The sequence below is a fragment of the Dioscorea cayenensis genome, chromosome 5 (genome assembly GCF_009730915.1).
Source record: "Dioscorea cayenensis subsp. rotundata cultivar TDr96_F1 chromosome 5, TDr96_F1_v2_PseudoChromosome.rev07_lg8_w22 25.fasta, whole genome shotgun sequence".
Taxonomy (NCBI): Eukaryota; Viridiplantae; Streptophyta; class Magnoliopsida; order Dioscoreales; family Dioscoreaceae; genus Dioscorea; species Dioscorea cayenensis.
In genome coordinates, this window is record NC_052475.1 from 10,204,011 (window position 1) to 10,217,545 (window position 13,535).

A 13,535-nucleotide genomic window follows, 5' to 3' on the forward strand; every position below is an offset into this window, starting at 1 on the left:
ATTCACAATGAGATATCGTCGTTTGTTCAGATGGAGCTTGAATCCTTGTTTGAGACATTGGAGCGATTCAAGGATCTTTTGCGGAAGTGCCCACAGCATGGATTCCCCGAATGGATGATCATTCAGACCTTTTACAACGGGTTGAATCTAAGTACAAGATAACTTCTAGATGCTACTGTAGGAGGTACAATGGGGAATAAGACCCCTAATGAAGCCCGACAATTAGTAGAAGAAATGGTGATGAATAGCTACCAATGGAATGCAAGGGAAAGGAAGAAAGTGGCAGGACTTCATGAGATTGATCCGGTTACATCATTGGGGTCCCAAGCTGAGGCATTAAGTAAGAAGTTAGACACTCTAACTTGTCCTAGATTAGCGGGCGTAACGAATTATGATGGATGTGGGTGAGGACATGCCCCATCCGATTTCCCGATAGCCATTTGTGGTACTTCATCCGTTGAGCAAGTTGACTTTGTGGGTAATACAATGCAAAACCAAGGCAAGCCTTATAGCAACACCTATAACCGGGGTTGGAGGTATCACTCAAATTTCTCATGGAGTTACCAAGGGCAGCAAAAGGCCATAGCATAACCGGGTTTCCAACAACAACAACAACAAACCATGAACATGAAAAATAGAGTTTTAGGTTTTGCGACCCAGATGACCGATTTGGAGAATGCCTTGACTAGATTTGTACAATCATTGGATACACGATTCCAATTGGTTGAGGCTACACTTCGTAACCACACCGCTTCATTGTACAACCTAAAGAATCAAGTGAGGCAAATCACGATTCTCTATCAGAGAGACAACAAGGTAGTTTGCCTAGTAATACTAAAACCAAACCAACACGAACATGTGAAGGTGATCACTTTGAGAAGTGGTCGTGAGGTTGAAGGTAGGCTTCCAAGTGAGAAGACCAATGTTGAAGCACCGAAGGTCGTAGAGGTTGAGAAGGGAGCAATTAAGGAGAAGGAGGTGGCAACCCCACCTTACAAGCTAAGAATCCCTTATCCCTCTAGATTGGAAAACGACCAAAATGATGAACAGTATAATAAATTTCTGTGTTTGTTTAAGCAATTACACATAAACATTCCTTTTGTTGAGGCATTATCCCAAATGCCTAGGTATGCGAAGTTCTTGATGGATTTTTTGACAAATAAGAGGAAGTTGGGAGAGAATGCATTAGTGATCTTAGATGCCTCTTGTTCTGTAGTTTTACAAAAGAATATGCTGAACAAGAAGAAAGACCCGGGATCCCGTGTAACATTGGCAACTAGGGTGAAGAGATGACATTAGCAGACTCAGGGGCAAGTATCAATGACATGCTATACTTCTTCTTTCAAAAGTTAGACTTGGGAGAGCCTAGGCCCACTTGGATGACTTTGCAATTGGCGGACCGGATGGTGAGACATCCGAGGGGCATCATTGAAGACGTGCTTCTCAAGGTGGACAAGTACATATTTCCTATAGACTTCATAGTGTTGGATGTCGATGAGGATGCAAATGTTCCTTTTGATACATGGGAGGCCATTCTTCCGCACTTCCAAGGCATTGATCGACATGGACGGTGGGGAGTTGACACTAAGGGTTGGAGATGACAAGCTCACATACCACCTCATCGAAACCATGTGACATTCTCTTAACTTTGATAATACTTTATATTTTCTTAACACTACTGATGAACTAATCGATGAATATGTGCAGGAAATGTTGAATTCGGACCCATACGAGGGGTTGCTAGACCAAGATTAGGAGAACGAGGAACTAATGATGCTTGGTCTAAAGAAGAAAGCACTACCTACTCCGAAGATCATGAAAAATATACTCCAGAAGATGAAGCGAGCGAGAAAATGGCACAAGAAATGCCCTAAGGCTGTTGGGGATGTGCATGAATGGAAAAAAGGTAACAAGCCTTTAAGTGGTAACAAGCTCGATAACTCTCCATCTACCTTCAAGAGGTTGTGCTCATTATGCTTTCAAGTCATGGGTAAGAGAGAAACCGTCATCTATGAACCCCTGTGAGGTAAAACAAGGTATGTCAAGCTAAGTGATGTTAAATAAGCACTTTTTGGGAGGGAACCCAAGCTCCTACTATTTTGTTAGTTGTCCTCGACCACAGGACAAATGACGCATCGACGTCTCGCTCTAAGATCTGTTGTAATGTGTCGAAATGTGTCATGAACTCCGTATACTGTGCAGCTTGTGCAGCCCTAATATCGGCAATCTGCACTCGGTCGCTCGCTACCTCTGTCGATATTAACCCCATAGAGCTCTCGAGCCTCTCAAAGCGATCCTGGTCTCGAGATAGTGAAAACATGCACACGGGGGATGGGTCCCCTGTCACCGGAGATGCCGCCTCTATCTGATCTCCCTCAAGCTGTGACTCTAAAGCAGGCGAGACCCCTCTGCGGCGGTTTCACCGGATACAAGAGGCTCTGGTGGGGATATATTCAGCACATAAACAATACCCGGATATTTCCTGATCATACCCATGAGTCTCCTTGTTGCTAGCCTGAGCGGTGCTGGTACTATTTTTTTCTCGGCCCCTCTGATCGTGTCTCGTAAACCCATCCCCAAGATGAGTCTAGTAATGTATGGGCCCACGAAAATGACAACAAGCCTAGGATACTATCCTTGGTACTTCAGATACTCCACTAAGATGTGTCCCAAATGAATCGGCTCGTTTCGTACCATAGAGTATAAATATAGAAGTTCCTGCTTGCTTAGGACTCCTATACTATCGCCGTGACCATTCACTGACCTACTCAAGATGGCATGAAGATATCTGTAACTAGGTCGAGAAAGCCATAACGCCTTAGACACTCCTGGTTCATATCGTCCCTTACCATATAGTATTTTAGATGCTTTCTAGGGAGTTAAGCCTCCTAAAATGTCAATCGGTAGTCCTCATACTTCTCCGTCTCAGTAAACCCCTCATCATATAAACCAAGCCTAACGGAGAACTGTGTGATGCTCATACTGTGATGCTGCCCAAAAGCACTGAACTAAATGGCGTCGACACTATCGAAATGATCATAAGAGCGGTCAAACTCAAATGATGCGAGCACCTTTAATGTGAGTAGGCGGATAGCAGGGTCACGAATAATCAATAGCTTGCGCCAACTACCCACCGATAGTAACTCCTCGACATCATCAGCCATGTCATGTGCTAACTATACCTCCCTGGAGCTCATATCCAGAATTCGTGTCTGGCCAAACTTAAGCTTCGCTAGTCATTTAAATCGAGCTTGATGTTCAGGAAATGTAAATTCCATGCATTTTGGTTTAGGAATAGGCTCTTTAGGATGCTTACCAGTTGCCTTCTTCAATCTAGGAGCCATACCTACATCTATTGGAGAAAGAATCAAACAAATTCATTCATAACTTAATAATGCAGGAATCCACACGGTCGTGTGGAAAGTCCACACGCCCGTCTGCATTCATGTGGCATGAAAACCACACGGCCCTTTGTCGCAAAATCCACGAATACACCTCTTCCTCCATTCTATAACTCATTAAAAACACATCACAGTCATTTTAGCATGAAAACAAGGCACATTCTCTAGTTTAATCAACGAAAAATCGAATAGAATCAACCTAGGGTAGCGACAAGACAAAACAAGGATTTACAGATGAGATGATGCTAAAAACCCTGAAATCGGCAAAAAGCTCAAACAATCGATGCAAAATAGTCAATCGATGCAAATGCAGCTCTCTAATATCTTCAAAAACCACACGGGCGTGTCAAATTTTACACGCCTGTGTGCCTCCACGTGGGAGATTCACAGGGGCAAACGCACGCCACTGTGCGCTCTCTGGAAAACACTCAACCTCTCTAAATGCAGCCACACGGGTGTGTGGTAAATACCTACGCCCGTGTGCCCAACCCACAGGGGTTGTCGCACGCCCCTGTGGCTTCTCTGTCCATCAGAGAAGAATCGCCAAGTGTTTCACACACCCGTGTGGAAATTCCGCACGGGCGTAGGCATTCACAAGCCCAAATCACAGGGGCTGCCGCACGGTCCTGTGTCTTCTCAGGATGGAGAGAGCTCCTCTGCAGAGATTCACACGGGCGTCCAGAAATTACCCACACCCATGCGAATTTCACAAGGTCGGCCACAGGGGTGAGTCCACGCCCCAGTGTGCTCTCAGGATAATCTGCCAAACTCTACAGGAATTTACACGCCCGTGCAGTCACATGGTCGTTCACAGGGGAGAGTCCATGCCCTTGAAGCTTTCTTTGGATGAGCACGTAATACAAAACCACGGGGTAGTGTTAATTCCACACGCCCGTGTGTTTTCTCTGGATGCCTTAGAAAACTCTGCAGGCTCTGAAGAGAATTAATGAACATGTTTACACACTCAGAGCCTGCCCTAGTATGCAAATTTTACCAGTGAAAAACATGAGAAATAGCTCAAACGACCCAACTTCGCCGAATCCACATGAAAACACACGATGATAATTCAAAACCCACAATAAAATCGAAGCACAAGTATATAACAATCAAGATACCCACACCCTAACACTTTATTAATGCACACACTAAACTACTAAACTACAAAAACAGCAAACACTTGGGTTGCCTCCCAAGAAGCGCTTGTTTAACGTCACTTAGCTTGACGTATCTCGTCTTACTTCACGGGGGTTTAGGAAGGAAAAGTACTTCCTTGTCATCATTACCGACCTCTCCTCCATAGTATGGTTTCATCCTGTGTCCATTCACCTTAAGTGTACCCTTCTCCAGATGAGTGATCTTAACAGCTCCATGAGGTGAAACTTCGGTTACCGTATAAGGACCAAACCATCTAGACTTCAGTTTTCCCCGGAATAACTGTAAACGAGAATTAAATAGTAACACTTGATCGCCCACTCTGAACTCTTTCGGATTCTTGATATTCTTATCATGCCATTTTTGAATTCTTTCCTTATAAATCCTAGCATTCTTATATGCTTTGATTCCCCATTCATCTAGTTCATTGAGATGTAACATTCTTTGTTCCCCTGACTTGCTCAAATCAAAATTCATAGCTTTGATTGCCTAATATGCTTTATGCTCTAACTCCATAGGTAAATGACAGGATTTTCCATACACAAAATTGTAGGGAATAGTCCCTATTGGGGTTTTTTACACTGTTCTATGAGCCCAAAGTGTGTCATCTAACCGTTCAGACCAATCCCGCTTCCCTTGTTCCACAGACTTAGTTAAAATCCTCTTGAGCTCCCTATTTGTAACTTCCACTTGTCTACTCATTTGCGGGTGATAGGGAGTAGCAAGACAATGATGAACTCCATAGCCTTCAACACTTTCTCAAGTTATGTGTTACAAAAATGGGTTTCTCGATCGGTAATGATGATTTGTGCAGTCCCAAATCGAGTGAAGAGCCTCTTTAGAAATTTCACCACAGTTCTTGCATCATTAGTTGGAAGAGCTTAAGCCTCCACCCATTTAGAAATGTAGTCAACTGCCACCAAAATATATTGGTTACCACTAGACTTCGGGAATGGTCCCATGAAGTCAATTCACCAAACATCGAACACCTCGTAGAACTACATTGGATTCTGAGGCCTTTCATCCCTTCGTGATAGGTTTCCAGCCCTCTGACAACTATCACAGCGAAGAACAAACTGATGAACATCTTGGAATAAAGTTGGCCAATAGAAACCAACGGCAAGAACTTTCTCAGCAGTTCTGCTCGAAGCATAATACCTTCCAACAGGACCCAAATGACAATGCGTAATAATGCTCCAACCTTCCTTCCTAGAAACACATTTGAGAACCACATGGTCTGCACAAATACAAAATAGGTAGGGATCATCCCAAAAAATAGTTCTTCAAGTCACAGAAAATGTTTTCTTTTGTTGAAAACTGAGGCCTTGCTTCAGTACCTTTCCTGATAGATAATTTGCAAAATCTGCGAACCATGGAGTATCTTCTGACTCTAACTCCTGTACTGCATATAGATGTTCCTCAGGGAAGAAATCATTGATTTCCTTGCTTGCCGGTTCTTGCCCCTCACAACCTTCTAATCTTGAAAGATGATCTGCGTCTACATTTTCAGTTCCCTTCTTATATTTTATTTCCATATCAAAATCTTGTAACAATTAGATCCAGCGAATTAATCTTGGCTTTACGTCGGCCTTGTTCATGAGATAACAGAGTGCCGAGTGATCAGTAAATACTGTGACCCTAGATAAAATGAGGTATGCCCTGAACTTGTCAAAAGCAAACACCACAGCTAACAACTCCTTTTTGGTGGTTGTATAATTCTCTTGGGCACTTGTAAGAGTCTTGCTAGCAATAATACTTTGGTCGAAATTGCTTGTCTTTCCTTTATCCCAAAACTGCTCCCACAGCGTAATCACTTGCTTCACACATGAGCTTAAAGGGTTCATTCCAATCTCGTATAGTCAAAATTAGTGCTTGGACTAATCGCTCCTTCAACAAATTTAATGCACTCAGACAGTCTCCCCAAAATCAAAAGGAACATCTTTTTCTAGGAGTTTGGTCAAAGGTTGCGTGATCTTCAAAAAGTCCTTGATAAACCTTCTGTAAAAACCTGCATGCCCCAAGAAACTGCGGATCCCTTTAACATTTGTAGGTGGAGGAAGCTTTTCAATGGCCTCAATCTTTGCCCTATCCACCTCCATACCTTCTTGGGAAATCTTATGTCCAAGGACAATACCTTCTTGGATCATAAAATGACATTTCTCCCAATTTAAGACGAGGTTTGTTTCTTCAGATCTCACTAGTACTCTTTCTAAATTCTTCAAGCATATATTGAAAGAGTCACCCCAATACTCGAAAAATCATCCATGAACACCTCCATAATATCTTCCAAAAGATCATAAAAAATGGTCGTCATACAGCGCTAAAATGTTGCTGGTGCATTACACAACCCAAAAGGCATTCTTCAATAAGCAAAAGTGCGGTAAGTGTAAGTAAATGTGGTCTTCTCCTGATCTTCTGGAGCTATGGAATTGATTCCCTGCCAATCGTTCCTAGCATCTGATCGTTAAATGGTAATGGGAAATTATCTTTTCGAGTGGCATCATTTAATCTTCTATAATTAATGCAGACTCGCCATCCTGTAACCATCCTGGTTGGGATCAATTCATTCTTTTCATTTCTCACCACTGTTATTTCCCCTTTCTTCGGAACCACTTGAGTTAGACTCACCCATACACTATCGGATATAGGGTAGATAATTCCTACATCCAGGAGATTCACCACCTCTGCCTTGATGACTTCCTTCATGTTAAAATTTAACCTCCGCTGAGGTTGAATCACCGATTTGTAATCATCTTCCATTAAGATTTTATGAGTATAGAATGATGGATTTATGCCCTTTAATATATGAGATCTTCAACGTAATAGCCGATGTATGCCTTTTCAACATGCTAACAAGCCTTCCCTTTTGATTCTCCGACAAGTTTGAAGCTACAATCACTTGAAGTTTAGATTCTTCCATCAAGAAGGCATACTCTAAATGTGTTGGCAAGGTTTTAAGCATAAGTTCTAGTGGTTCATTGACACGTCCGAATATGTGTGTGAACTGCAAGTGCACGGGTGTCGAAGTGATAAAATACCCGGTGAGTCGAGTAGTCGAATCCACAGGGAACAGGGTTACTAGTACTAACTTCTTCTCTGCTTTCTAGCCTAATGATAAATAGAAAGGTGTGGTGATCTAATGTGCGAAGAAATGAATACCAGAAATGAATATGCAAGGGTGAAATGGATGGAGATCTCAATCAGTAAAAGTGGGGTATTCGGGCAATGCTACCCCCTAGGATTCAGGTATTAGGTACCAAATGAGCAAAGTGTTTCTATGAAGAGTAAGTTAAGTCATGGGAATCTAAATATAATCAGATCTGACCTCCCAATCATTGATACTAGTCCCCTATGAGGTCCCAGTGGAGAAATCGCTCAATCTCCATACCTCACACCACATATGACGCAAAGCTCTTGGGATTCCAAGAGGTGTATCCGATTCCTAAAGATTCATCCAATTCTAATTCCCGGTGAAGAATCCTAACCCCCTACAAGGTTCCGGCAGAGAAATCTCTCAATCTCACGCCTTACACCAAATATGGTTGCATAGAGCTTAGGCAACGGAGATAGAATACACCAATCGGAGGGGAAAGGGGATGCTCACTATCTCATGACTCGCCCTCTCAACCCTCTTCAATCTTGAGATTCTAATCCTAATGAAGACCTCTCCCTCACCAAGGTAACAAATCAAGCAAACCAAATAACCAAAAGATCAATAAGGTAAGCAAGCATTAAACAATCAAGATTAAAACTTAATCAAACTCGGATTAAATAGAAACACTAAGCAAATCCACCAAAGATGAGAATCCTAGGATTCACAGGCCCAAATACCCTCTAGGGTTTTAGCTCTACATGGAGCAACATACAAAACACACCATCAATAAATGAAAGTACATTAAAACCATAGAAATAAACCCCTTTATATATGAACTGATGGCCTTGATGGAGAGCTTCGACATCTTCAAGGACCCACTCAGAAGCTAGGTCACGTGCCCCCACACGCCCATGTCGATTTTCCACACGCCCGCGTGGGCTACAGGAATTTCCACGCGGGCGCGTGAACAGTACTGCTACAGTACTTTTGCTACATGTCCAAGCACTCTTCTCTTGAGACCACATGTCCGAGCACACGTCCATGTGGTAGGCTATAAAACTTTTCTTCATCGACGTATCTTTGAGAGGTCTTGTCATCTTCACAAAGAGAAGGAACATGAAGATGTGGCTCCCTTTGTGCCCTTCGAACTAAGGAATTGACTTGAATCTTCTTCGAAGTTGGCACACATCTCCACGTTTATGAACTCCTCTCGTGTCTTGGTCCTTGAATTGAACAAGAACTCCCAACATTGTGTCTTTATAGCCTATCTTTGCTTTCTTTTTACTTTTCAAGGCATTTACAACCTATACGCATAAAAGAACACCAAATACACAATATGAGACATAAACCATGTTAAAAAATAATGCTCAATGCATGTAAAACATATATAAAAATATGTCTACTCAAGCACTTATCATTCATCAATCGAAGGGCGCAGCCTGCTCTCCTTCAATTCATCAGTCTCCTCAAAATCCTTCACCTAATGTTTGCCATCATTCTCCCCTTCTTCTACTTGTAAATGTGTTTTGGTGTGGTCTTCTACGACAAATAAAGCTTCCATTCCACAACTCTCTCCTCCTGACATCGACACTCCTAAAGAGAAAAATTCTTGCTTTTGTTCATGATAAGATGAATCAAAATAAGCTAGGACCCTCTCTAGACTTTCCTCTAAGTGATCATCCCTTGATCCCAATGCCAAATCTCTCAAACTGATCTAACACATTATCTAATTCATAGTTTCGTTCTTGAATTCTGGGAATATAATCTTCAACTGATTCTTCTATGGGTTGTTCAATATTATACGTCTTTTGCAACAAATGACACAGTGTATCCTATATTGCAAACAATTGAACCTTTTGTTTTGCATTTTAAACCATTCCTGTGATAGTGTCAAATAACTCTGGTATTTCAATCATTTCTGTAATTAAAAGAAAACAAATCCGAAAGATGATAGAAAAGAAGATATGAAAATAGAATGAATGAATAGCTAAGAAAACAAAGTGCAAAGTATCTCTAAACGCCTACTCCCTGGCAACGGCGCCAAAAACTTGACATGTCCGAATATGCGTGTAAACCGCAAGTGCATGGGTGTCGAAGTAATAATCCCAGATGAGTGGGTATCGTATCCATAGAGAGTAGGGAATAAAGGCACTTAAGTTGTTTCTTAACTAATGTAGAAGATAAATAGTGATATGTGTGACAAAATATGAAATAACAAAAATAAAAGCAACAAGATAGAGAGCACAAGGAGAAGATAAGGCAATCGATAAAGATGGGGTACCCAGATATTGATCCACCTAGGATAATCATTTCAAGTGCAAGAACCCTAAATTATACTTCCAAATTGATACAACTATGAGTCGTGGAAATCTATAATTACATGATCCTAAATCTAAGGTCAACCATGCCTAACTTTATACATGTCTCAGCGTAGAGATTAAATAACCTCTCAAGCTCATGCTCACATAGAATTGCAATGAGCTCTAGGGATTCCAAGGGATAAACCCTATTCCTATATATAGACCTATCCCTTTGGTCCAGGTGGAAGGTCCCTAGTCACAATTAAGCCCTAGGTGCTAAAATCATCCTTTAGCCCATTCACTCTACTATGACCGCAAAGAACTTGAGGAAATGAAGGTAGGATAGATCACACTAGAGGGGAAAGGGAACGCTCCGCTACCTCTTGACTCACCCTCTAAACCCTCTCTAATCTATCTTTGTCTAACTCTCGTGGTGTGTCACTCACTCACAACGGTTACCAACAAGAACTCTCAACCCTAGTGTCACTCTAGGGGAGTATTCATACAATCAAACATACAAGATTGAAACTCACAATAAACATCAATTAATTAAAAGCATAATGAAGAGATTCAATGAAATGAATACATCCTAGGGTTCACAAATACCCAAGTACCCACTAGGGGTTTAGCTCTCTATGGAGCTAGATACAATCAATGAAATCGAATGTAAAAACAAAGCATCCATAGAAGACCCCCTCGTTAGTCATGGCGATGGTCTTGTGGAGAGTCCTCTACTCATCTCAAGGGTCCCTTTGTCCAGCCTAGGATACATCTCGCAGGATCGGTGCCGACGAAAGCTCTCCCACTAACTTTCATCCAAATGGCGAGCAATGTCAGAGCCATAGAACCTCTCTAAAGCCCTAGCCAATACCTCTCAAAACTCTAGCCACCTCTCTCCCTCAAGTTTGGGAAAAGATGGAGAAAAGAATGCTGAAATCGGGGTTGAAATCGGCTTTTAAAGGGCTAGAATCGAGAATCCACACGCCATTGTGAACGCTCCTATTGATTTTTCACACGGGCGTGTGGAATTTCCACATGCCCGTGTGGATTCTCTGTTTTTTTGTTTTCTTGGCCGGCTATGAACAATGATGCTACAGTATTTTTGCTACATTTTTTACAAAAGTACCGGCCAGAAATACTCCTGAATCCATGCTTTCATCGAGGTAACGCAAACGGGCACATGTTTATGTCGTGGATCGCTTTGCTTCTTCAATAACGGACATGTTGATGGAGATCTTGTTCTATATACACAAGTCGTAATGCTTGAATGTGACTACCCTTGTGCCCCTCCAAATAGTTGTGCTAACTCGAACCTAACCTATGCCTTCGCGTTTCAACCTTAGGAAGATTTCGTCCAAATTAGTGCATTACGACCCACATTAGCTTCTTTCTCTCATAATCAGTCTCACAACCCTACCTTCATAAAATTAATATAAATACACACATATTAGCGTTAAAACACGAGAAACATTATGCTCAACACAAAGAAAGAACACTTCGTATTCTTATCACAGAAGCACTTATCAGTTTACATGTTCACGAATTTTCTGTAAAGCCTGCAAAGTTTTCCAAAGCATCCAGAGAAAAAGCACGGGCATGTGGAATTTCCACACGCCCATGGGTCTCTACTAATAGCTTATCTAGAGAAGGCACAGGGGCGTGGACTCTCCCCTGTGAACGACCTTGTAATATTCACACGCCCGTGGGTAATTTTCGCACAGGCGTGTGTATTCTTGCAGAGACTTAGAGATTTTTTTTACGAGGACAAGAAAAGTGGACTCTCTCCTGTGGATGACCCTCTGATAAAAACCGGCATGGGCAATTTCCACATGCCCGTGTGGATCTCTGCAGAGAAGCTATCTTCCATCCTGAGAATACACAGGGGCGTGCGAGTGGCCCTGTGAACTGGCCATGTACATGTCCACGCCCAAGGGGAATTTCCGTATGGGCGGGTGAAAGCCTTAGAGTTTTCTCGGGTTAGACGAAGAAGCCACAGGGGCGTGGAGATTCCCTTATGGGTCGGGCGTACGGGAGTTGATATTTTTCGCACGCCCCTGTTGATTCTCTGTGGTTTAGTGTTTTGCCGAGAGCGTACAGGGGCGTAGAGGGGCGTGCGTCTGCCCCTGTTGATTCTCTGTGGTTTCACACGGGTGTGGGTAAATTTCGCACGCCCATGTGGATATGCAGAAATCATAAGGCTGCGATTTCCTTTCTAAATCTATCGTGCCCTTTTTATTTTTACACTTCCACAAACTCAGAGAACACTCTCTCGCACTCTTCCGATCTTCCACCGCTAGTTTAGAGAAGTTCATACGAGTTTTCAGATCGATTTACAGATTTTGAACTTTATCTTGTCGATAAACCTACGTTTCTCTCCAATTTTCATCATTTCTCGATTTTTGTGATTTCGTTGATTGAATGAGTGAATGTGACTTATTTTTGCTCTAAAAAGGGTTAAAATTAATTCACGACGAGTTTAAAAGTGATTCAGGGGTGTATTTGTGGATTTTGGTCAGACGGCCGTGCGGCTTTCACGCCCCGAGGATCCACACGGCCGTGTGGAAATTCCACATGCCCGTGTGGATTCCTACAACATTGTCTTGTGAATGACTGAAGATTGATTTCTTTTCAATACTTCAAGTATGGTTCCCAGAACAAAGAAAGCAGGTGGCAAGTGCCCTCAAGAACCTACACTTGAGCTAGAGAGCATGGACTTTGCTGTCCCTGAGAACCAGGCTCAGTTTAAGCAGCTGTCGAAGCTTTAATTTTGTCAGACACGGTTTTCGGATTTGAGCTCGCTCAGGGAGGTGCAGCTAGTAGATGATATGGCAGATGAGATCGAGGAGTTGTTATCAGTGGTCAGTTGGCATAGGCTGTTACTTATACGTGATCCTGCTATCCACCTGCTCACATTGGAGGTGCTCACCTCATTTTAGCTTGATCGCTCTTATGCTCATTTTCGATAGCATTGACGCTATTCAATTTAGAGCTTTCGGATAGCATCATAGTATAAGTGTCACGCGGTTCTCCATAGAACTCGGATTATATGATGAGGCATTCACTGACATAAGAGTACGATGGGCTACTGACTGACTTCTCGGGAAGTTTGACTACTAATAAGTGCTTGTGCGATATGAATGCGAAGCATTCATTCCTTATGTTGAGCATTACTTTCCTCAGTTTTCTACATTAATATGTGTGTTTTATGTTACTTTTACGCAGGTAGGGTTGTGAGGCCGAGTATGAAGGAAATGGGCCAATGTGGATCATAATGCACCTATTTTGGAGGAGATCTTGTTAAGGTTCAAACGCGAAGACATAGGTCAGGTGTGAGATGCTAGAGTGTGTGCCAACCTCCTCGCATTCGAGTGAGCACATCTATTTGGAGGGACACAAAGGCAGTCATGCTCGAGCATTCCGACTTATGCATATAAGAACAAGAGCCCTGCCAACATGTACATCATTGAAGAAGCAAGTGATTCACGACGTGAATGTGTGCCCGTTTGCGTTACCCCGATGAAAGTATGGAATTGGGAAGTTAATCAGGTCGAAGACTGTAGTAGAGCACTGTAGCAACATTGTAGCAAT

The 13,535-nt window shown here is 42.4% G+C and overlaps 1 non-coding gene across 1 annotated transcript; it reads right to left on the reverse strand.

Moving 5' to 3' along the window:
* LOC120262739 lies at nucleotides 1-104 on the reverse strand. Its single transcript, XR_005536992.1, has one exon. It is a non-coding gene; the product is annotated as a small nucleolar RNA R71 (small nucleolar RNA).
* Between the last annotated feature and the right edge of the window lie 13,431 nt (nucleotides 105-13,535).